The sequence below is a fragment of the Peromyscus maniculatus genome, chromosome 19, assembly GCF_049852395.1.
Source record: "Peromyscus maniculatus bairdii isolate BWxNUB_F1_BW_parent chromosome 19, HU_Pman_BW_mat_3.1, whole genome shotgun sequence".
NCBI classification, from domain to species: Eukaryota; Metazoa; Chordata; class Mammalia; order Rodentia; family Cricetidae; genus Peromyscus; species Peromyscus maniculatus.
In genome coordinates, this window is record NC_134870.1 from 67,932,556 (window position 1) to 67,956,945 (window position 24,390).

Here is a 24,390-nt window from a genome sequence, read left to right on the forward strand (position 1 = left end):
AGAGAGGTTTACAAGGCCAAAGGAGTGTTCAGAGGCAGGGCAGGTCCAGCGTGGGACAGAGAAGGAAGGGGAGACAAGAGGAAGGAGAGCTGGAGAGGGAAAAAAAAAACCCCAAATAAACAAACCAGATGATGTCATCCCTCCAGGTCTGTAGAAATGCACCCGTCTTCCCATGTGCCCACGTCTGACCATTAACATACCCAGCCATGTATGTGCACACACATGGAGTAACACACAGATGCAAGCAGACATGGACATGAATATATACACAAAGCACACATACAAAATTCTGTTACAACACACTGCTATCTAAGTGTAACACACTTGCACACACAAATGCACACTTACTTACACTGACATTTGTAAAACAACCGTGTACATTAATGCATTTACTTGTATGCACATGCTTAACAATCACATGTGTGCTTATATATGTAAATTCACATGAACATACATATATACATAAAAGCACATGTGCAGTTCTCTTCCAACATGTTATCTGCACTGGAAAACCCCTGCACATCTGCACACACAGAAATGCCTGTGTACTTACATGTCTATTCACGATGCACAGCAACGCAGACACATATTCTCTACAAATGTGCCATGTTTCATAAACACACACATACATGTGTGCACACCTGCCTAGTGACATATGACTTGGTGTGTGTGTCTACGTGTGTGTGTGTGTGTGTGTGTGTGTGTGTGTGTGTGTGTGTGTATGGGTTGTATATAATCCACAGTACTCCCTGCTCAAATGAGCGCCTGGCCACAGATAAACTTCTCTGCTGGTTGGTTATAATCTTTCATTGGAACTGACACATTGATAGCCCCAGTTTTTCTAGGAAGTGACCTTCATGCTGGCTATTGATTTCCAGTGGCTCTCAGGCGCCTGACACAGGAGTGACAGGCTGGGTCGAAGGTCAGCCCTTAAATAAAGTTTCTGGATTACTAAGCACCAGCAACGCCAATGAAAATGGAAATTGGCAGCCCTGGCTCGTTTTTATGGGGTGGGCTCCTACTGATGGGATGTCAGCCCTGCGTGGCCCTTCTGTCCCTACATCACAGGCCAGGTGCCAGGTGTGCCCAGAGGTGCCATGTTGCAGCCGATCTTGCTTGAAGGCTGGTGGGGGTAGGTGTGTAGCAGCTGCCCTGGCCTGATACTCTCGCAAAGCCTTGCAGTCTATGACAGACAACAGTGTGGGTCCAAGTTCCACGAGTGACTCGATTTGCAGTCTTGGGCAGGTGGTGTCAATTTTCGGGCCTCAATTATTTCCCCCTATCCACGTCGCATCTGCTGTCAGTGTCTCTTCACATTTCACAGGGGTGTGGCTCCACTTGGAGCTGACAGCAGGGGACGTGTGCTGAGCTGTGTACCGTTTGTAGGAGAAGGTGGGCTATCGTGTTTTAGCATTAGCATTGCCAACCACAAGGCACCACTTAATTAAACCCTGTGCTAATTTGAAGTCCCCGGGGGGTTGTGGCACCATTCAGGGGTCACTGGGCAAGCATAGACAGGGTGGGGCAGAGGCTAAAGGAATGTTTTAGATTTCAAATCGTTACTTTTGCCTCCCTGGCCTTGCCTACTTTTCAAGGCTTATGACAGCAAATATTGAACTCAGACAACAATCAAACCTAACAAACAAAACTTAGCATGGTTGGGCAGGCCTTTAGGTCCTTCATTCAGGAGGCCAGGCCAAGATAAACTCAAGTTATAATCCAGCTGGGGCTACATAGTGAGATGAGTTCACACACACACACACACACACACACACACACACACACACACACACACACACACACCAATGAAAACAAAACAAAACACAAAATAAAACACACACACCCAAAGAAAACCAGAAACCTAACAGCAAAACACATCCAGAGATGCTTCAGTCCCAATCAGCACCTGCTTCCTTCCCAGAATGCAGTTCTTTCCATCCCCTCCACCTGGGTAAATAAATGCCACCTCTGGCCTCACCTTAGGCAAGTCAACCTCTTCTGCAGTGCCAGATCTTGCTGCACACAATCCAGGGAGCCACTGAGCACTCCCTTCCCCTGGGTATTACAAACTACATCCGACCTTACATCTGAACGCAGGATGAATAATTGCCATTCAAACAGGAATTTACAATAGCAGCAACCAAGCCTTGTTTAGAAGAATCTGGCTTCGGGAAAGTAGGAAGGCTGTCAGCCTCCAGTCTTCTAGCCTTGTCTGGTAGTAATGGTTGCCCCCTTTGGTCTCAGCATATTCTTCTTGTTGCCTTGTGTATCTCTCCAGGAGAGAGTTGTTAGCTGAGGTGTGTGTATCCTGAAGGAAGGACAAGCAGAAACTAGAATGTTTGATCAAGTCAGAGGAGCAAGAGTTGCTAGTGGGTGATGGAGGTCGGAGAGGCTGTCCATGCAACATGTCTGGATACCCAAAGTTAGACCCTTGGCTACAACTTGCACTGGAGTGAGGCCAGCAAGGTCGTGACATCTAGACACAGTAGACAGCAAGTGGACCACACAGTTTTGGGAAGGGGGTCTAGAAGAGGCCAGCATCACACAATTCTGGTGTGTGGTTGGACTGTTTTACTGGCTGATACATAAAACTGTTTAATGCTCCCTCTGGAGTCCACATGACAGACACACCTAGAGACAGGTTCTCTTTGGATCAGCTTGTTTTATAGAACATGAAAGATGTTCAGAAATTAGCCATTCATTTCCAAAGAGGGCCTGGGGTTGCTTAGAGTTAAAGATACATGGGCAGTTGTTAAAATAGCAATAGGAGACATGTTTCTTTCTTTCTTTTTTTTAAATTTGAACATTTCGTTTCTCATAGAGACTAGATCTCTTGGTTTGTATAAACTGGGAAATACTGTGCCCTCAAAGTTCTCTATCAACCTAGTAAGTGACAGACATCTTAGAGAATGGCATTGTTGTGCATTTCTCTGCCCAGGGATCTTCTTAGGCAGCCAAAGGAGAGGCACAAGCTCCTCCCACTTTCTTAGGTCCTGTGGGTCAAGTATGAGAGTGAAGGGAAGGTTTGGCTCCAGGGTGTGGAGAGGGAGCCCCAGGGAAGGCAGGGATAGAGAAGCAGATGTGGGACAGTGGAAACAATGGGGAGAAGTGATTCAAACAGCTTTGGTTCCAGGCCAAGTATGAAGTCAGAAAACAGAGAGGCTAAGCAGCTGGCCTGGCCAAGTCCTCACAAGGTGAACCGGACACAAAGCCAAAGCCGCGACAAACCCAGCACTCAGCTTTCCAACCCAGCTCTGACACTTTCCTGCTCAGCTGTCTCAGGCCAATCACATCCCTTTGTGAACTGCGGCGTCTCCATTACAGAGGGGTCAGGAATTCCCTGTCGTCTCTTTGTACAGCTCAATAAATGTCCGATGCTTGGGAACATGCAGGTGGATCATGATCACACCTTACACTACCCACTACCCCACTATCAGATTCATATCACAATGAGGGCTAGCCAGCAATTCTCAAAAACAGTGATTTTGTCCCTTTCCCCTGGGAACAATTCAGTGGTGTCTGGAATGATTTTTGATTTTTACATCTGGGACAGGAGTGAAATATGGAAGGTGGAAGCCAAGGATGCTGCTAAGGACACACATAGGACAGCTCAGTGGCAGAGTCACGTGACCCCAAATGGCAGTGATGGCCAAGACAAGGGCCTTCTTTTAAGAGATCCTTCCCTCTGTCCCCCCTCTGTGCTCAGCAAACAGCCCTGAAAACCTTTCATTTTTCCAACAGGGCAGACTCAGGCTGCACAGGGAGCCGCTGCCTGCCTCCCCTCACCCTGAGGCCATTCAGCCAGATGGCAGAGGGGTCAGCAGCAACCAAACATCTAATGACGTGTGACAAGTGTGGCCAGACAGCAGGCCCAGGCTGGGCCCCTTGGAGGCCACTCATTGGGCAGGGGAGACTCATAAATAACAGCCTAGTGACAGCCGGACTCTTGCTCAGTGGGAGACATGAAGCTCCACTTGCCCTGGGTCCTGGGGCAGGACTTCATGGGACAGACTCCAGCAGAAGGGCAGGCAGGAACAGAGGCAAGGCTGGGCACCTCGTCCAGACCCAAGGGGCTGGTCCTTAGAGCGCTGTCCTGACAGTGCCTTTGCTACATGGCTCTCTCCTTGATGGTGCTCCTTTTAGGTTTCTGACCCAGGACAGCTGAGCCTCCAAACTACCTACTCGGTCACTCTTTACCATGAGCTAGCAAACGATGGGGCAGGAAGTTTGCTGGTCTCCAGCATGAGTCTCAAGCAGTTCACTTTGCTATAGGGCTGTTGAACCTCCGTCTCCTCATCTGCTAAATGGGGGCATCAGAGCAGCAGATACTCTCATTTATGGAAAATTATGTACAAAGCAACAAATTAATGGAAGGGATGATAATGATTATGATTATTCAATCATTCGGGAGAAAATAATTTATATTTGAAAAAAATGTACCTTCTAATGCTCTAAAAATATTAATCAGTTTTAAAGTTTTTAGGCAGCTCCAAATAGGCTTTTTGCAATAACAATCGTAATAATGATGCCTATATTAAATAGCACTTTTATTTCCACATTTGTTTTCTCCGAGCCTCATGTGGCTTAAAATGGGACCTGTTTGCAGTGATGCGTGTTCCTCGAAAATAAAAGTAGGGAAAAGCCGAGCTGCACGCACGCACAGACAGACTTTGCTTTGTGGCTGATTGGAGTCCCAGTTCAGAAGGTAACCGGGGCCCCAGGTGAGGCTGGTGCCTAATCAGAGCACGGGGCTCTCAGTTCTGTCGTTTACAAAACCGACATAATGATTTCCTCCTGACCTTTTCGGGACTGCTGTGTCAGGGAGCCCAGGCACCTGGAAGTCGTGTGGTAATCGGAACATCACCCAACAAGGGAGGCAGCACCATGCTCATTAGCGTCATCATTGATATTCATTATTATTCATAATAATGCTTGCAAGATGGAGCTTCTCCAAAGGACCGCTTCACGAACGGCTTGAAAAGTTTTACATAAAACGCCTCAGATGAAGAACCCAAGCCCCTGGACACTCCCCGCCCCCCCCCCCCCCCCCCCCCCCCGCCACGGTCGAAGCTGGCTTCTACAAATCTTCGGGCTCTCCTTCTATTTCAGGCTTCCCCACCCCCAAAACAGGCCTTGCACGTCTTCTGTAGAAATGGTTCTTGTGGCCCAAGACCTCGGATGCCAGTTTTCAGCCAGGAGCACAGTTTTGCAGAGAGGGTTATAAATCAAAACCTGGGTCCTAATGAAACCTCTGACAGGACGCTAACTGTAACAGAAAGCACCCAGGCGCCACTTTCGGGAAATGAGAGGCAGGAGCAGGGTTCGAGGTGTCCGGCGCAGCGAGGGGGCCAGTCTCAGCCCCCTTCTTCCCTTTGTTTCTTCCTGTCTGCCCCCCACCCCCAGCCCTTCCTTTATCATTCCAACAGAATCCCTGACTGCTGCAGTCCTCTTTAGCTGCCCTAGGAATCAGCCTAGTGGCTGCTAAGCTGCAGACCCTGGTGGTTCCAAAGCCAGACTCCTCCCTAGTTCTCCACCTAGGAGTCCGGTGGTGATGGATGACATGGGCGCGGGGCGCGCACAGAGACTGATGAAGGCAAAGCCCTGGGTTCAGAGCGGACCTTTCAAGTCCTGGCCTGTCACTGGCTGCCTTGGGCCCGGATCTGCAAAAGTGAGGACAGCAGTCATGTCTCCCACTCAAGGATGCTGAAAGGGTGTGGGAGACGGAGACCACCAAGTAGCTGTGAGAGTCCAGGGAGGTGAAGGGACCGAGGACCGGGCAGCCTCTTTGCCTCGGGGAATGGCTTCTTTATCCAGTCTTGTTTCAGTCTGAGCCACAGGTACTTCCGGTCTGATCTCAATGAGCTCTTCACCACGCCTGCCACTAAGTCAGCCCTAGCAAATCACCTGTGCCGAAGTTCGCCCCATCTGGCACGACACTACGTGTGTGGATGGCACTCTTCCCTAACTCACCTCATGGGAGAGGAAGGCACCCCTTCTAACTCCTCAGCACCCGAGGCTGAGTTCCTAGTGGACACCCGGACCCTGAGACTCACAACGTGAGTGAATCTCCAGGCCATTGACTGGGGAATCCTCTACTTATCCCAAAGCTTTTCCCCAGGACCTTCAGCTCAGTCTGATCTTCTCCTTTGAGCTCCTGCATTTTGCTGTTCTATCACTTAGTCGACCCAGAACAGAGACACTATTCTTCCCAGCCAGCAGCAAGCCTCCCAAGGGAGAGGTCACATCCGGATTCTCTGAAAGACCTTGCTCCAACAGTTTCACCCAGTTCTGTTGTTACCTTGTGTCTTTCTACCAACAAAGGCTTGTTTGTTTTTTTTTTGCTTGTTTGTTTGTTTTTATTTTTGTTTTGAGATGGTGTCTCACCACGTAGTCCAAGCTGGCTTTCAACTATGTGCCCAGGCTGACCTCTAACTTACGTTCTCCTTCTGTAGCCTCCCCAGGGCAGAGATTACAGGTATGTGCCACCATGCCAGGTTAACAATAAGGGTTCTTGCTGAGAGGCCTATTAGAAGGTCAGCTATTGGCCTGGTCTATGCCCTTTCTGCTCATATTCCATTGGCCAGAACAGGTCACAGGGTCAGCATGAGAGGATTTTAAAAATCCTTTTATTTAAGGTGGACTCACCAGGCAAGGGTCTGGGGTTAGCCCAAGGAAGCTCGAGATGATCCAAGTCCCTCTCCTCTCTCTCCCTTATGCATGCAGGGTCCCTGGTAGGTAGAAGAAGCTGTCTTCATATGACCTGAAGTAGCTGCTGACACTCAGAAGCTCCCCTCATTCCCAGTTTGCAGCTTGTATTCCTGGAATCTTTTTTGTTTGTTTGTTTGTTCCCCCTGTTCTGGCTTTTGTTAGTAGAATGTCAATGTCTTGCTGCCTTTCCAAGTCTTTATTCCCCAAACAGAAGGAAGAAAGTTTTCACGGCACAGCTGGGTCTTTAGCCAGGCTAGTTTTCTTTGCCAACCAGCCAGGGGCCAGGGCAGTGGGGAGATGAGGAGCCTGGGCAGAGGGGCAGAGGCGGAGAGTCAGCCGCAAGGAAGGAAGAGCAAGTGCCGCTGATGAAGGTCCCCGAGGTGACTTGCAAATCTGCTGAAATCCTGAACGAGCTTTGATTTAACCCAAGCTTGAAACGGCTTTTATTTACTGTCTATTGTGGAATAAATGACATCTCATAAAGAGGCTTCATCCATTACCCAGAATGGAGAGCTCCGTGTTAGGGACATTTTATCCTCTTGATATCAAAGGAGGTATGCCTGGGTGTGTTATCACAAATAGAAAAATCAATGCCAAGGCACACACAGCTGAAATTTCATTTTCATCCAACAATATTTTCAAAGGGGGAAAAAGAAGACAGTTGCTCATAAAAATGACCCCAGATCCAGAGGACTACCAAGGCTGAGCAAAGAAAGGCTGGGCTGGCACAGCTGAATGAATGGATTAGCTCCGTTCCCATCCTAAAGCACCAGCCCCACCCAGGGCCAGCCCCACCCAGCCTCCCAGATACTCCCCCAGTCCTGACCAAATGCTGCTCACATGCCCAGAAGCTGCCTCTCTGTCCCTAGTTACCATCCCCACCCCCCAGCCATACTTGGACACACGCTTCATAGAAAATACCAGAACTATCCAAAAGGTCTGCACTACCTTAAGAGAAGGGTGTCTGAGTCTTCCAGGTATTATGTGAAAATGGAAGACCCCCATGGAGCAGAGAAAGTTGGGCAAACTCCGAGGGAAGGCCTGGTCTCTGCTTCTCTCTGAGTTGAAGCCATTTCTCTCCACATCAGCCCTCTTTCAGCAAGGGAAGGGAGGAGACGAATACTCTTAATTCTTCATAAAAATTTCCTTGGTTTCAACCCGCAGGGCTCCATCACATTGCGTAACTGTGTATTGGGGTGATTCCCCGGTTTGCGGTGTGATTTCCCCCTGAGGCTGTGAGCTCAGTGGAGCCTCAACCCAGCCCTGATGCTCTATTTATATTTCCAGAGCTGAGCACTGGTAAATAACAGCTGCTCAAAAAGTACATGTTGACTCCAAGAGATAGACAGGCCAGGGTGGGCGTGTGGGGGTAAGGGGGGGGTGGTATGAATGACGGCCTGGATGCTTGAGCTGATGGTCACCTGTGGGCCAGCATTTGAAGCTCTCCCCAAACCTGAGAACCTGAAAATGATTCTGGGAGAGAGCCTAGTAAGGTAAGGAGGGGTGCAGCCTGACCTTCATCCCAGAGGCAGCCCCAGTGACTGACTCTTCCATTCGATGATTGTTCTTAGAGGAATCTGGTGGAATGCGGAGACAGAGAGAGAGAGAGCATCTGCATGGTTCAAATGGTTTTTTGTTTTTTTCTGTTTTAAAGATGTGGGGAAGTGGGGCTCTTGTTTTCTCTACTGCTCTGACTCAGTTGAAGGCCGTTAAGCAGAACTGAGAAAGGCACATTTGGGGAAGAAAAATCCCTGTGAGGCGTCCCCTGCTCCCGCGGAGACGTGGGCTGTCTGTTCTTCCCCCGAATGTTTCATAAGGGATTGAGAGAACAAATGAAGCCGGCCAGCCGATATCGCTGCTGCCACAGCCGCCCCAAACCAGCGGCAGTATTTAAATAAGGCTTCCGTGGCAAGGCAGAGTCTCTTTGGACTGGGTCTGTGATGTAGTTATCAGGAGGAGAAATTCGCAGAGCCCACTACCTGCCACTCTTTCCCCCAGGAAATCCCTTGTTTGTGGAATGAGAATCTCCGAAGCTTTCGCACAGCCACGGATTGTCCTGGGCAAACATCTGCCTCGCTGTGTGTTTATAAGAAGAGGCATTTGTGCCATTGATTGTTTAGAGGTTTGTGCAGAAGTCATGTGCTCCTTCCCTCAGCCCGCCACACACACACACACACACACACACACACACACACACACACACATGCACTGCCCCCACCCACCCACCCACTGTTGACTGTGGTCCTTTTAACATTACTGTACATCCATGGGTTGGGGGCAGGGAAGATCTATACCACCACCCACCTGCTCTGCTTGGCACGGAGACTTTTTCCTAGCAAGGAAAGTATGTCTTCATTACGTTGTTGCCATTATTATTTATTCCACAGAAAAAATCTCACACACTTCCTGTGCAGAATGCTGAATTAGGCAGGTGAACTACTGGGGAAGCCCGGCCTCGTCCAGGAGTTTACGGACTTAGGGAAGAGGTGGAGCCCCAACATTCTACATTAGGGCTTCACCTGCATGAGGACCATGGGGCATGGGCAGGGCAGGGCAGGGAACTGGCTGCCGGCCTCTTAACCAAATAGGATGCCTCAGCTTGAGTTCTTGGCTAGTTCAACCCATATTTGGACCAAGTTTCTCAAGCATTTGCTTTCAAAAAGAGAAATGTGATAGATTTCCTTCTACCCTCCCATGTCACCTCTCCCAGGTCCTCTCCCAGCACTGCTGACCTGGCCACTGAGGACGGCCATCAGTGTGGACGCATTATTAGCTGAAATTCAACAAAATGTCCAGTGGTGGAGGGAGGATTATTGTCATTCCAAGTGAGGTCAGAAACACATGAGAAAATCCTGTCATTAAGTACTTAATAAGAATCTTCCAAAGAATAAAGATTAATTCTTAGTAGAGAGTGTTTGAAAGGCGAAGTTGGGTTCAGATCTAGCCGGGGTCTCATCTCCTTCACCACCTGCTGAGTATGGACACCGAGCATGACTTTCTCTCAAGAAACAACTGAAAGCCCCTCAGCAGCCTAGAAAGGTGTGCCATATGAAAGAGAGAGTCAAGGCTTCGGTCTGGGGAAGTGGGTCCAGGTCTGTTCCCCAGCTGGGTCTGCAGGTGCTGGGCTGTAGTCCTAGCTCTTTAGGAGGCCGAGGAGGGGAGCCTGCAATTTGAAGAACTGTCTAGGCTACAGAGTGAGTTCAAGGCCAGCCTGGACAACTTGCCAAGACACTTTGGAAAGAGTAAAAAGTGGGCTGGGCCGGAGCTCAGTGCTAGAGCGCTTGCCTAGCTTGCTGCCCCCCTCCCAGCTCTACTGGTCATCCTGCATCGACTAGTGCAGACGGGGTTATGGCTCAGATGACTCTCCAGGACACAGGCAAGCCTGCCTTGGATTCAGCACTGACTGGGAGACCCAGGTGCCCATTCAGGCTCTGATACTATTGGGGTGGTAAGCTCATTTGGATCTGTCAGTCTCTCTGGACTCCACTGTGACTGATTTCCCACAGCCTTTCCATGAATGGGGCGGGGTGGGGTGGGGGTGGGGGTGGTCAGACTTTATACAACAATTAGGTCAGGTTAGACCACAGCTTCTTTCGAAATCTGTCAATTCTTCCCTCCCTGTGTGTTCCCTTTTAAGTACCTCTGCAGCACCCACAGAGGCCTGGAGCCAGCTAAGTGGCTAATGTTACTGCTGTGTCTTGAGATTACACTGTGGCCTTGAAGCAGAAATATAGCCAGGCACTGGGATTGGGGATGAGCTTGCCCACCACTAAAAGGCAGCTCCAACTTTCTCAGCAAGGCTTCCTAATTCTCCTTAGGAGAAGTAAGCGGATTTGATAACAACAAGCAACGTCAGTGAAGTGAGCACAGTGTCTGCTGGGTGGTTGTGTTTTCTGAGCTTTCCATAATCTATCAAAATAAAGATGAAAGTTCCATAGAGGCACTGGAAATCCACATGGTATCTGATCAGGGATAGGTCATGTGGTCAGAAGGGGCAGCACAGCTCTTTCTGGTTTGTTGGGCAATTTTATTGTTAAACTGATTGGTAGAAAACAGCTGTTTCCCTGTTTGTTCAAACTGTGCTATATGGTACAATATGCTTTGTATGTTTATATTCCATTGTAAATATTGCTTTGACACGACATACTTGGTGGAGTATGCCCTCCCTCACAAATGAGAGGGCTGGAACGATACTGAAGCATACAACAGAAATCTAATCAGACCATATACGTGATTTTAGCATTTCTAGTAGATGTGTTTTAAAAGGCAAAGTGAAACCGGTTAACATTTACTTAAGTCCTATGTTTTGTTTAACCTAACACATCCAATTTATTGTTATTTCAGCATATAATTAATATTAATAGACATTAATGCTTTACCTTTTGGGGGACACTGACTCTTGGTAATAGAACATACATTAATCTGCTACAAAGCTCAACTGACTAGCCACTGAGCTGAGCCTGGCAAAGCTCTTCTTAGCAAGCTCCCAGGGCTGAGATCGCTGAGCTACCCTGCAGGATAGGCATGCATGTTGACCTCAGAATACTATCTCACCCATTTGGTATCTTCTTCCTGCTCTGGGGTCTGGGGTTGGGACCGGCATTCAAGGGACCGGTTACTTGCCTTACCACCAGGAGCCCCAGGAAAGAGGTCCAACATGGCTGCCTTTGCTCTGAGGCAGAGAAAGAGCCTTTTGCTTAAGAATCCTTTGCCCAGCCCACCAAAGAAAACATATAAGTCAGCTTGCTTTCAAAGGGATGAGGTGTCAACAGTCTGGGAGAAAATGACAAGCAATAAGACACAGTGCTCAAGGTGTAAAGAGACCAGTTCCATAAACCCCCTTGCTGGCTCTTTGGTTCACAGACAGCCCCATAAAACACTTGAAGACAGGTGATGGATGCCCTGGGGTCTCCTGGCCCATGGCAACCCAGGGCAGTGTGGTACCCTAGCCTGGGAGCCGAGGCAAGACTTAAATCCTATGCAGGAAGCCACTTGCTCCCTTGTCACGAAGACAAATCCATACCCCTGGCAGGGAAATCAAGTCTCCTAGGTTATCGTGGCACTGTCAGAAAAATGCCCCAATCAGATGTGAAGTATGACATCACTCCTGGAGGAGGAACGATATACCCTGAACGCGGGGGAAGACATGCAGGATCCTGGTGCAAAGGACAGGACCGGAGCAGCGCCTTCTCCCTGCTCTAGGGCCCACTTTGTTCTAGCTATAGAATGATGTGTGTGCGAGGACTGTGTGTGCTAAGCAGGGAGCAAAGATGTCTCCTGGCATTTCATAGTATAAAGACAGTCCATATACACAACATGAAATAGGACATATATGAGATGCATATAAGTACAGAGAGAGAGAGGGAGGGAGGGAGGAAGAAAGTGAGAGAGGCAGAGAGAGAGAAAGAGAGAGAGAGAGAGAGAGACAGAGACAGAGACAGAGACAGAGACAGAGAGAGAGAGGAAAAGTCAGGCTATATTAGCAATCAGCAGAGTATCTCAGCCTATGCAAGCACGAAACCCTGCTTGCAGGCTAGTAGGAAAGATGCAATTTACCTTTGGATGGTGAAGCTTGGATTCCCGTTTAAAAGTCTAAGCCGGCTGATTATTTATTGATGTCTTTTTCTCTCTCTCTCTCTGTCACACACACACACAGCTGTCTGGCTCTTACTGGTTAGAAGCTCCTGTGTGCCTAAAGGATTTTTTGAATTAAGTTCTCGCCAGTCATTTTCCCCTCAGGTGTTAACCGATGAGACTGTACTTGGACAAAAGTTGACTTCCTTTCCCCTACCCTCCTCCTTTCTTTTGTGCCGTGGAAGAAAATGAAGAGCCAGGACAGAAGCCATCAAACAGCTGGCCCGGCATGTATTTTTTATTCACAGGAAGGGTGAGAATAATGCATCAGAGCTGGTCATCTTTTACGGTGTGTGTGTGCCTCCAAGTCCTGTGGGGACACAAACATGGGTAATAAAAGGGTGCGTTCTGGATGGCTCTCCAGGGATCTTGCTGTAGCGGTCCTCCATGCTGCATAGTTCCTCATTTACATGGAGTTGGGATGGTTTGGCATCTGTAAGATGGAGTGAGAGTCCCCTCACTGCAGGCCAGGGGCTGAGGTCCTGTCATAGCACCCTTGCTTCTGTGAGCAAGGACCTTCCTTCCAAACGTTCTCCTACAAGTAGTAACTTTAACCTAAAAAGCCAAGTTGACTCCTTATTTGGACAAGAATTTCCCCTCACTCCGTCTCACCCTATTATGTGGGGAAACAGGAGCCAAAGCCATCCTCTGGAAGTGATAAGCAAGGGATGGTTGGTGAGGTTGATAGAACAGAGCTGGGAAGAGGCGAAGCAGTTCCCTGGTGGTCTTGGTGCCCCTAGCCCTGGTGACATGGGGAACCTAGTATGAATGACCCTGCTCTGTAAGTGTCTCTGAACTTTTCTGCAGATGAAGTTCACTGCTCAGAAGGAATTCCGGGTACCACTTTGAAAGTATGTGTTGTTGATAAGCACGGTTGGTGCCATACCTTCATCCCACTCTGTGCTGGGCCCTTTGGTAGGCCTTGGCATCTGACAGAACATTGATCTCTGGTCCCTCAGGAAGCTACTCAGTGCTTCTGAGTTTCCATGTCATCATGTGAAAAGCAAAGATTAGAGGTGTGATGGAGAGCTGAGACCTGGATCACACTAGAAGTCAAGGAAAGATTCTTTCCGTTATCACAGTGAGTCCTGCTTGTAATAAATCCTAGGTGCAGAAAAGCAAGTCTTCGTAGAAGTGTGTGACTAAGTCACTCACAGTGGTCTTCTGCGGAGATTTAGGATTGCGTCAAATGGAGTTGTTCCGGCCTAGGGTAGTAGCTACTCTCCAGGTTTCCTGGTTGAGCTTTTGGTTACCACGGTTTCAACATCTAGACTGGTTTGGGCCCTCTGCCATCAATCCGGGCACTCCCTCCTTATCTTTCTTTCTCTGTTTCTTCCCTTGCCCATCTGCCCCCTTCCTTTCTCTCTCTTTCTCCCCCTCCCTTTCTCCTGTTCTTTATCTCACCCTCTCTCTCTCCTCCATATTTTCAAAGGAATCCAAAAGGCAGGGTTTACTTCAACTGAGGAAGAACTTGCAGATGTGCGTTTAGACGCGGAAGGAAACTTTAATATCTGATCCGCAGAGCACCTTTGGTTGTACTCACAAACCTTTCTCCATAAGCACCCTCCTGGAAGCCCCCAGTGCGCTCCTCTGGACACTCCCGGGCCTATTTCGAGTGCCGCAGTGGACACCTGCCTGGTTCCCATTATGTCCTTACCATTTGTGGTGTTGACTGACTAGCCTTGCAGATGTTGCTCTGCTATTTATTTTCTATCTTCGCATAATCCCTAGAAACGGGATGAAACATCCTAAGAGCCAAATACAGGAGGCTGAATGAATGGACTATGCATGCCCGAATGAATGAATGAATGAATGAATGAATGAGTAGCGTAAATGCCAGAGGCTTTGCTAAGAGCCTCTTCCCCCACAACTCTTGCCATCACCCGTAGTGACCTCAACCTTTCTCACGTCTCCTTTCCCCTTCTGAACCCTATCAGGCCTCTATTTCCCATGCCGTATCTGTCTGCTTCCCCAGCTTGAGCAGCAGTGATATTGTTATTGAAATAGCTCAGATGAACCTCAGTCACCTTGTGTGGGTGACATTATTAATAGTGGCAGGTTCCTGGTCCTACTTTATGTGCTGGATATGGCTGTTTGGTTACCAAAATGGAAGGTTAATAGGTAGACACCCCCCTTAGCTGACCCCTCTGCTGACCTCAAACTCATTCTGAATCTCTTTAAGCCCCATGAGATTAATACCTCTGCTGAGGATGTGTGACTACAGTTAGAAAAATACAACCAATAATTGAATGTGGTGGCTATATCAGAATGCTAAACAACACTGGTAATAATGTACATCCCCCAAGGCAGCCATCTGTGTCCTTTCAAATCTAGGACTCATATTTGGTGCCTTCCCAGGGAGACAACCCGCTGAGGGGCTTCCTGCCTTCAAACAAGCAAGCTGGACATGGGGCCCGCTGTGCCAGGCTTCTAGCAAAGGAGCAAATTCTCCCTGACCATGGCCCACAGGTGGAATCTGGGAACATCAGCAAAGCAAATGAAGCCAGAGGTTTATTCCCAGAGGCTCTCTGCCTCACTTGTGCATAGTTTGAGATGCCCCCATGGGACCACAATCCCAGGTCAATAGACCTTACAAGCAGAAGCCGTGGATTGCAGCCGATAGAGTTGTGTTTCATAAAAACACAGTTTGCTCTTGAAAATGTCAACTGAAACTCACTGACATTTTGAGACTCTCCTCCTGACAACAAAGTGCCATATGTCCGTGTGTAGAAGGAAGGGGCAGTTGGTGGCGAGACGGATTTCACTTCTGTTACTGTTTGTCATGTCTGCATCTCTCTCCCCAACCTGAGCGCAGGGATGGGTTCCAGATGCTGCTCCTAGGACCCGTCCTGAGTCTGGGCACACACTCCTACAGCGCAAAGGCTGCAGACAAGGCATGGTGACTACTCACTTAGCTAATGTCACTCCTAATAATACAAGCTGACACTTACCGAGTGGTCCAGACACTGCTTGGAGCGCGTTAAATACATGATCTGATTTAGGCTTCACCACAGTCTTGTAAGGTGGACATTATTATGTCTGTTTAGATAAGGAACTGAGCTTGATTTTAAAGCACAGAGCCAAGATGATTTGATGTGCCTCTCACCGGCTGCAGGGCTTCATGCCCTTCTCCTTGGATGTGGGCAGAGGCTTCAGGCTGTGCTTACTAATAGTATGTGGCTCCAGAAATGCTGTGTGTCTTCTGAGGCCAGATCAGGAGAGATCAGGCACCCATTTTGTTCACTGGAAGCCATGAGTTAGAGAACTGTGTCTCACATTGGGCTGCCCACTGCTCTGAGGTTGCTTGTTTCAGGGAAGCTGCCAGAGGGGAGAAAGGAAAGACTCGATGGTCACTGACCCTAGGCTTTGAGGCACACAGATCCAAGAGCCAGACACGAATAAATCCTTTAGGTGAGTCCAGTCATAATTTGCTGTACAATGATAATAAGCAGAACAGAAGTTAATTTAATTTACCCAGGGTCACCCAGCTAGCAAGTGGCAAATGTGGGACTCAAACGTAGGGGATCTGATTTCAGGGCTCAGGTCCTAGAATTTTGTACTGGGATGTACTGACACATAGTGCCTTGATGCAACTGATCTCAAATCTGGGGAAGCAGAAGATGAGCTCCTAGGAAATCATGTGTGGGCAGGCCCTGCTGGATCCATGGAGAGGAATAATGTGGAGTGTAAGGGGTGGGACATGAGCCTCTCCCTTAAATACACTGGTTCTCAGCTGATGAGAAAGGAGGAGAGATTCAGACTCCCCTAGGAAAACCTGAACAGGGAGGACAGTGGGTCCCACTATTCTGTGAGCATCTTTAGTAGACACTCTCTCAGGAAGATGCTCTCTCTGTCCTGTGTGCATTTTTGGGGAGTGCTAATTTCAAATTTGTTGAGTTTATTGCCATGGTGTGAAATGGGTCTAGAGTGGGATAAAGTAAGAAGACCACACACTCAACCAGAACAGCCAGGATGCAGGGCATGCTCAGCCCCCCACATGCATTCCTTGCACACCTGAAGACTAAAGGAAGACAGAAGCTGGCTTCATGGTCAGACCCCCAGCACAGCTGAGGAGCGCTTGGCAGCTGATGGCTGCTGGGAAGAAGAGTCAGTACTCTTCCGGTGTGTGGCCACTGGCAGGTTGCCCATGCTCCGGTGGGTGACCCCACAACCATACACACGCAGGCTACACTAATTGGACTCAGTGGGTTATTAGAAAACAAAAGAGGATAGGAAACTGGGACAGGAACATATTGGGGGTGGTTCAGGGAGAGCTGAAGAAGGGGGATTACAGGGTGGATGTGATCAAAATACATTACATACATGTATGACATTTTTAGAGACCACATAAAGAAAATTATTTTTTAAAAAGCTGACTTTTAGGCTCATTTCGTCTGAGTGCAGGCCGTGGACAGTCATCTGAAGTTTGCCATGTTGTAGAGTCAGTGGCCCATCATTTCACCCCTGAAGAACCTTCCTGATACTGTCCTGGAGGCCTCCCTTCTAAAGTGCTCTCTACAGAAAGGTCTGGACCTAATCGCCTTCTTGTCTGGGTGGCTAAACTGAGCTAGACCCCACCTTCCCCCCAGACCGCGTCCCCACATCATCTGTAGGAGGATGTTTAGGAAAAGTTGGTTCTTTGCAAACGGATCTCAGGCAGGGCGGGGAGGACTCGGGAAGGCTGGGCTGGTGTCGGTCCTCAGAAGCCAAGACTAATTTTGCAGTCTAGTCACTCCTCAAACATTTAGTGTATCCGGGTGATTGTTCCCTGGTAGGCCACGCTGGTCTATCTGCTGGGCCTTTTGTCATGTTAACTGCAGCCGATCAATGGATTGAGGTCAGGACTTCTGATGTAGGTGCAAGCTTAGAGGGAAAAAAGTCTCAAAGATTCATTTTTTCTCGTCTGGTAACACTCCGGTCACTTATTTTTTCTCAGTTAGCCTCTGCCGCTCTAAAGTGGATATTGATCAGTGCTTTAATGCAAACCTGTCAAATTAATTTTGCAGACCTGGGATATGACTGGCCTAAAATTGCTTCTGCATCTGTTGTCTGCAGCAAGCCTATGAATTTTAATCACGGCCAGAATGGGTTGGTGGCTTTTTTTGTTAGAAACTTGAATAGGAAAGGTTTAAACTGTAAATGCCAGGGAATGATGCTGTTTTGTTCTTTTCAGAAACTCGTGTGGTGGAGGTCAAAGAAATTATTATGTCGGGTGTATTCTTGGCAGATGCTGTGGGAGCTTTGTGGAGGGCTTTCCACGGGCTGCGCCTTGGGAGCGCTGGGGCCTCTGAGAACACACAGGTGTGGAGAGGCCACTCCAGGGAGCATCAGCCCCGGAAGCATGCACAGTTGGTGACTCTGGCTTGCAGGGCTGCCCCCAACTTCAGTTTCTGTTTTCATTTTTTTTTTTTTCCTTCTTAAGTCCAAGGCAGCTTCTCCTCCCTCCCGGGAAGTGGAAGAGACCTGGATGCCACTCGTTTGTAAGACTGCAGCTCTGGCTGGCTCTGCCTCACCTGCTTCATGTACTCTGGGTGAGGGGATGTCTTCTCTGAGACTCGTGTTCATACTAAAGAACGGCTGTAGTGGGCCATGACTCCTTTCGCTACCTAAGCCCAGGCTCCTACACAGAGGTCTGCCGGCACATGAATGCCTCAGCCTCTGCCTGCCCTCTTAGCCTGACCCTTGTAGCCACTACCCTGAGTTGTGACAAAACGTACCCCCACTCCTTCAGTTCTGGGAAGGGAGCCAGGGAAAACATCTCATTGTCATGTACACTTCTGGCTGCTGATCCATCGCCACTGGAATGTCCTGCTGCTTGTATTCCTTGGCAATTTTTTTTTTTTACAGTTGGACCACTGATGCAGATAGGCTTCTTTGCAGGGAAAGATGTTTCCAGTCCCTAAGTGTTCATGGGAGGAGCATGGCACACACTGTCAAAATCATGTAGGGACCCTCATCAAGCCCTCTGGAAGGAGCCTCATGAAATATCAGCCTTGACAGAGTCTGGCTACATAGAACCAAGAGTCAATGACTCCCAGAGCATTTGGCCTCCACTGCTCTTGGCCATCGTCTGTGTCCAGAGTCTTGACTGTGCCAGCCCTGCCCCCAGCACTTCCCATTCATCACTTCACTTCCTCCTAGAAACATGGCTGTGGCGCTCTGCATTATGGGGAAGACATTAGGCCCAGAGGTGGCGAAGCAACTGTCAGCTCACGTAGCTCTCACTGGCAAGGCAGCAAGACAGGGAAAGGCCTTCCGAGTGCTGTTGGGCCCAGTCTCTGCCCCTGCGCATGGACACCCTTGGTGCGGTATTGCCTTAGCTGGGTCTCTCAGCGCTGCATTTGGATTATTTTTACCTCCTCCATAAAGTATTAGGCTCCTCAAGGGCTTTGCCCCTGTGTTCCATGAGTGGCTGTATAGAGCCACAGCTATATAGAGAGCAGGCTAGGGAAGGGTTTGGGGACAATTTTGTTGGGAACTTCCATAAAAACAGCTTTATAAGAAGAGAGAGGGGAGGGGAAGACAGAGACAGAAAATGACTGCCCCACCTGACAGTGTGTTTTGGCTCTCCAACTATGGGAGCCCTAGCTGTGGACGTCCGGGAAGTAGACCCTGAGAATAAAGTCGGGGCACTAGGAGATACCGGACAGGCACTCTCATGTCAGAGAGCTGTCATGGAGGTCACTTGGGAGTACCCGATTGCTCTCATGAAGACCCACAGATGGCAGCGTTTGGACTCCCTACCACCCGGTGGCCACTTCCAGTCTGCTAGAAATGTGAGAGAAACAGCAAGAGCCTAGAGAACAGGGAGGTAGTAGAACCTGTTGGCTAAAAGGACACTTGTCCCTCTTCTTGTGGCCTCTCATCATTGCCCCATATAACCCTCAGGCCACTCAGGGCCTCTCACACTCTATGCTGGGGACAGACGGTACAATGGGCCACAGCAGGCAACTGGAGATACGTTTTTAACTGGGCAGTGCAAATTTATTAGGAATTACAGACTTGAAGTTGTCAGTAAGGAAGGTAAATGGGAGGTAGAGGATAGAGGGGTTGAAAGAGGATGAAATCATGTGGTATTTACATTTCATCAACCAAGTAGGAATTCCAGAATAATACCCATGGGAGTCCCACAGTATAACCAACAGATTGTACATACTCACCATGAACACAACCCTACAGCCCTGTCAATACCTTCTTTTGGGTGGAGAGTACTGGAAGACACTCACTCACTCTAGGTTAATGAGTCCTTCACTCTTGTCCCTGTACAAAGAACAGCCTTCCCTCTTGAAGACCTCCATGAATGCCCTGAGTTCTCCCTGGCCAAGTAAATAAGAGCTGGTTTGTCATCACGGGTCACTCACCAAAGAACATGAGTTATGTATGGTTGCATGGATTAAAAACGAGCCCTCAAGGTTACTGAGTGTAGGGGCTCAGTCACCACTGTGACTCTCCATTTCCTGGCCTATTGACATCTGCCATCAGTGGCTTTGTGCACCAGTGGCAGCTTATGTTCCCCTGCCTCAGAAGGCACGACTCTGTCTCCTGAAAAAGAGAGATTTCTATATCACATACAGCTAGTAAATACTGGGGACCCACCATGATTGTCTAGCTTCAGTTACGCAGTTCTCCATGCCACACACCCTGCATGTTGGTCTGGTCCCCTTGAATAGGGTTTGTAGCAAGTCAGGTAGGCCTAGTCACTACGCATGCCTGGGGGAGGGAGTGTCTCTCTGTAGGGAAGATAAGAACAGGAAGGGCCAGGGTCCAGGTATCCAGGAGTCAACTCCAGTTCAATTGAGCGTTTGGCCAAAGATCTGTTGATTACTTATGGCTGTGCTGAACTTGTCAGTTTAATCTTGGGGGAGTGAACGCCCTGGCTGCCCGAATTGCCCACTGTAATCCAGCCTCATCACTGTCTCTACACTAATAGATTCTGTGGCCTGGGAGAAGAGGACCCTCTCCTGACAGGTCCCTGCCTCCTGCCCCAGCTTCTTCTTCCAGGCCAAGCAGAAAGCCAAGGATGTGGCAGGCACTCAATGAATGTCCCGTGAATGGGTGTTGGGTCTCTAGGACTCTATGAATGACTCCGTGAATGAAAGGAAAGGAAATGTGAAGCAATTAGACCCACACATACCCAGAGCTCATCTAACCACACGGCTTCCTGCCCTGGATCAGCTGCTAAAAGCCTTGTGCCCATAATGTCAGGGTTGGGCTCTCGAGTCCCTGAGGGGAGGGGCATGGGGTTGCTCTCTGTGGTCTACAGGAAAAGGCACTGGGCTAGAGATCAGAGGGTTGTCCTGCCCTTTAATACCTGTGTGGCCTTGGGTAAGCCACTTGACCTGTCTTCTCTCTGTCTCATCATCCATCAACTGGGGAAATGCTCTCTGCGTGTCACCCCACGACATGAACAAGTGAGCAGCGCTGTGGGAGAAATAAGCAAGGACTAGGAGCTTGAGCCTCCACCAGGGTGCTTACTCACTGCAGAACTGGACATGGGAAGACTCAGCCTTCCACATGAAGGATCCATCCCACACCTAGGAAGAAAATCCCCAGCGTCAGGACTTGGCCTATTGTGTGCCCAGTTCTAAGCAAACAAATGAAAGAATGTTACCTGCCTTTAAGAAAAGACTCCCATGTCCAAAACAATCGGGTATTTATAAAGGACTCTGTGACGAGTCACGGAAAGTTAATTAGTCAGTGGATATTTGTTAAGCACCTATAACGCCAGACGCTATTGCAGAAGTCTGAAGGGAGGATGTGGTCCTGTCTAAAGCGCCAAAAGGAAAAGATATATATAGACAAGCAGATCATAAGTGAGTGAGTTGGCTTCAGCCTCTGAGAAAGGCTGGAAAAAATATGGAGTAATGATGAGAGCCAGCATCTTCACTGGGGGGAGATGGCATGCAGCTAAGGCCTGGACAAGGAGAAGGGAAGCGCGGGCCAGGCAGACAGCCTGGGAGTGTGAACCTGGAACACGGTGAGTAGGGCGAGGTGGGCTTGTGAGCCATGAAGGGAGTTCAAGGCCATGGGAATCTATGGAGGTATAAGTAGGACAGGGGACTCCTAGAGAGAGGGTGGCCAAACACACAGACCTCAGTGCTAACTGTTGCTGAATCCTGGGAAGACACCAAGAAATTCTCTTGTATTCTCCCTGCAACTTTGTCATGTGTTTGAAATTTTTTTTTTTTAAAAAAGTGGGAAAAAAATGGGGCTGGGCCTGGGGAGCTGGCTTAGTGGGCAAGAGAGGGTGCTGTATAACCAAAAGAGGATCAGGGTTTGAATCCCTGGTATCCATGGAAGAAGAAGGAGGAGGGGGGAGGAGGGGAGGGGAGGAGAAGGAGGTAAAGAAGAAGGAGAAGAAAAAGAAGAAGAAGTAAAGAAGGAGGAAGGGAAGAGGAGAGGAGAGGAGGAGGAGGAGAAGGAGGGGAGCAGGAGGAGGAGGAGGGGGAAGAAGAGGAGGAGGGGGGGAGGAGGAGGAGGAGGAGGAGACGGAGGCGGCGGCAACTGTAGTTGCAGCAGCAGCCAGGAATTGCCACATGTGTCTGTAACTCCAGCATTAGAGAACAGAAACATCTGGATGACTGGAGCTCACTGGCTAGGCAGCCTAGCCAAAATGGGGAACTTAAGGTTCAGTGAGAGACTGTCTTAAAAAAATAAGACGCTGGTGTTTGGAGCACTACTTTGCCCCTGGGCTTGTACCCAAGGGGGCTCAGGCTTTCTGGTCCAGTGCTCTTGGGCCTGTCCATGGACTATGGCCATGGTGCTTGTGAGTGCAGTGGCTAGTTCCAGTGTGAGTGTGTGTGTGTGTGTGTGTGTGTGTGTGTGTGTGTGTGTGTGTGTGTGTGTTGGCAGTAGTGGTGGTGGGGGCTAGCCCAGTACATAATCACCTTGAAGAGAAAGACCAGGATCATCAAGATGATGTCAGAATACCAGAGAAGATCAGTTCGTATCAAGAACCCTACAAGAGCAGAAGAAATTATCTGTGACTTCATTAAGGGAGGCGCTACCAAACTGCAGGGAATAACAGACTTTAATACGACACTCGGTAGGTTTTCCTTCAGTGGGAAAATGCCCAACATGTCCTAATATCATTGACAACTCTTCAGTTTGTTACAGATGAATGCTGAGAAAAGTTACTGCATGGAGCAGTGTTTCGCTGTTGAAGCTGATCCTGTTTTCACTGTGGAAGAGAGCGGAAGAGTACACCATCACATAGCAGAGCGGTGTACTAAATCACACCATTTGCTTGTTGAACAAGCCATGCCAAAAGTCAAACATAAAGAGACTGTGGCAGACTCTGACGTTATGACCGAGGGAGAATATGAGAACTCTTGGGGTGAACTCCAACAGCACAGGATCCCCGTGTTCATGTTTTCGGCTGGTATCAGGGATGCGCTGGAAAAAGTCACCCATCAAACTGGAGTTTACCACTCAAATGTCCAGGTAGTATCCAACTTCCTGGACTCTGATGAAAATGGAGTGCTGAGAGGACCTAAGGGAGAGCTAATTCGTGTCTTCATCAAACATGATGGTGCCTTGAAGAATGCGGACTAACTCAGCCAACTGAAAGACACAGCAACAGCATTCTTCTGGGAGACTCCCAAAGACACTTAGGAATAGTCGGGGGTATGGCCGGTATCAAATACATCCTGAAGATTGGGTATTTGAATGACATGGTAGATGAGCTTTTAGAAAATACACAGACTCCTACGATACTGTGTCAGTACAAGGAGAGACTCATGGGAGGTCACCAACTCTGTTTTACAAAAGTCATCATAGTCAGCCATTTGCAAGAAGATGTTTCTCCAATGCGTGCAACTGCAAGACACCTTGTGGAAAGACTCTTATTTCTAATGTGGTCTGGGAAGAGGAAAAGGCCATGTCAACTAGTCTAGTCTAGCTAGGGCAGGCCTAACAAGACCAGCTCCTTCTTGACATCTACAGATGAAAGGACACATGTGCTCTGGGCACTGGGGCTCAGGGGTGGCGTGGAATGAAGGCAGAAGTATCCTTTCCTCTTTTGGAATTGCCACTCTTAAATCATACTATTCAATCCAGGTGGAAGAAGGTTGGCAGGGGAGGGAGGGGAGAAGAAAGAGAAGCAGACGATAAAAAAAAAAAATCAATAACGCTGCCCCATAAAATAAATTGAGATTTGTGGAATTCACTTCCACTTGACATCAAAGATGCCGATTTGGTGAATTCATTTAAGGCCAAATTGAAAGTGTATCATTTTAATCTGGGTCCCTAAGCTGCCCCAGCTCGGTGGCAAGGGCCTGGGGGGCTAGGTTCACGGAAGCTTTCGATGCTTGTTTGGGTCCGGTCTTCACTGCTCTAGGGGAGCTCTGCCCAGTGTGCTGGAGACGTGGATCGTCCTCTCTGTGTGCTAGGTGCTCCCAGAGCCAGGGCTGTGGTTGAGTTTGACTGCCTGGTAAGTGACTCATAGACCAGCCAGGACTTTGGGCATTTGGTCTTGTGTAGTTCTTTTGAGCTTCTGGGCCTGAGTATTTCCTCCTGTCAGCAAGAATGGAGTGAAGGGAAGATACTGGGAGCCCATAGACTGCTATCTGGATGCTGTCCTTTAGAACTTTAGCTGGAGTGAATGGCAGGTGACCTGGCCTGGAACCCTTAAAAAAACAATAGAGACCAGATGAGTGCAACATGGATTTCCTTAATCCAGGTCTTCCCACCCCAAAGAGGATAGGGCCAAAACATGCTAGGTCAGGAAACAGCACATCTTTTTTTTTTTTTTTTTGTGATATATATTTTTTATTTTACAATACCATTCAGTTCTACATATCAGCCATGGGTTCCCCTATTCTCCCCCCTCCCACGCCCTCCCCTTACCCCCAGCCCACCCTCCATTCCCACCTCCTCCAGGACAAGTCCTCCCCCGAGGACTGTGATCGACTTGGTAAACTCAGTCCAGGGAGGTCCAGTCCCTTCCTCTCAGACTGAGCCAAGTGTCCCTGCATAAGTTCCTGGTTTCAAACAGCCAACTCATGGAATGAGCACAGGACTTGGTCCCACTGCCTAGATGCCTCCCAA

At 48.8% G+C, this 24,390-nt stretch overlaps 1 pseudogene; it reads left to right on the top strand.

The window, feature by feature from the left end:
* Positions 1 to 22,221: 22,221 nt before the first annotated feature.
* LOC102907400 (cytosolic 5'-nucleotidase 3A pseudogene) lies at positions 22,222 to 23,121 on the top strand (annotated as a pseudogene).
* The last annotated feature ends 1,269 nt before the right edge of the window (positions 23,122 to 24,390 follow it).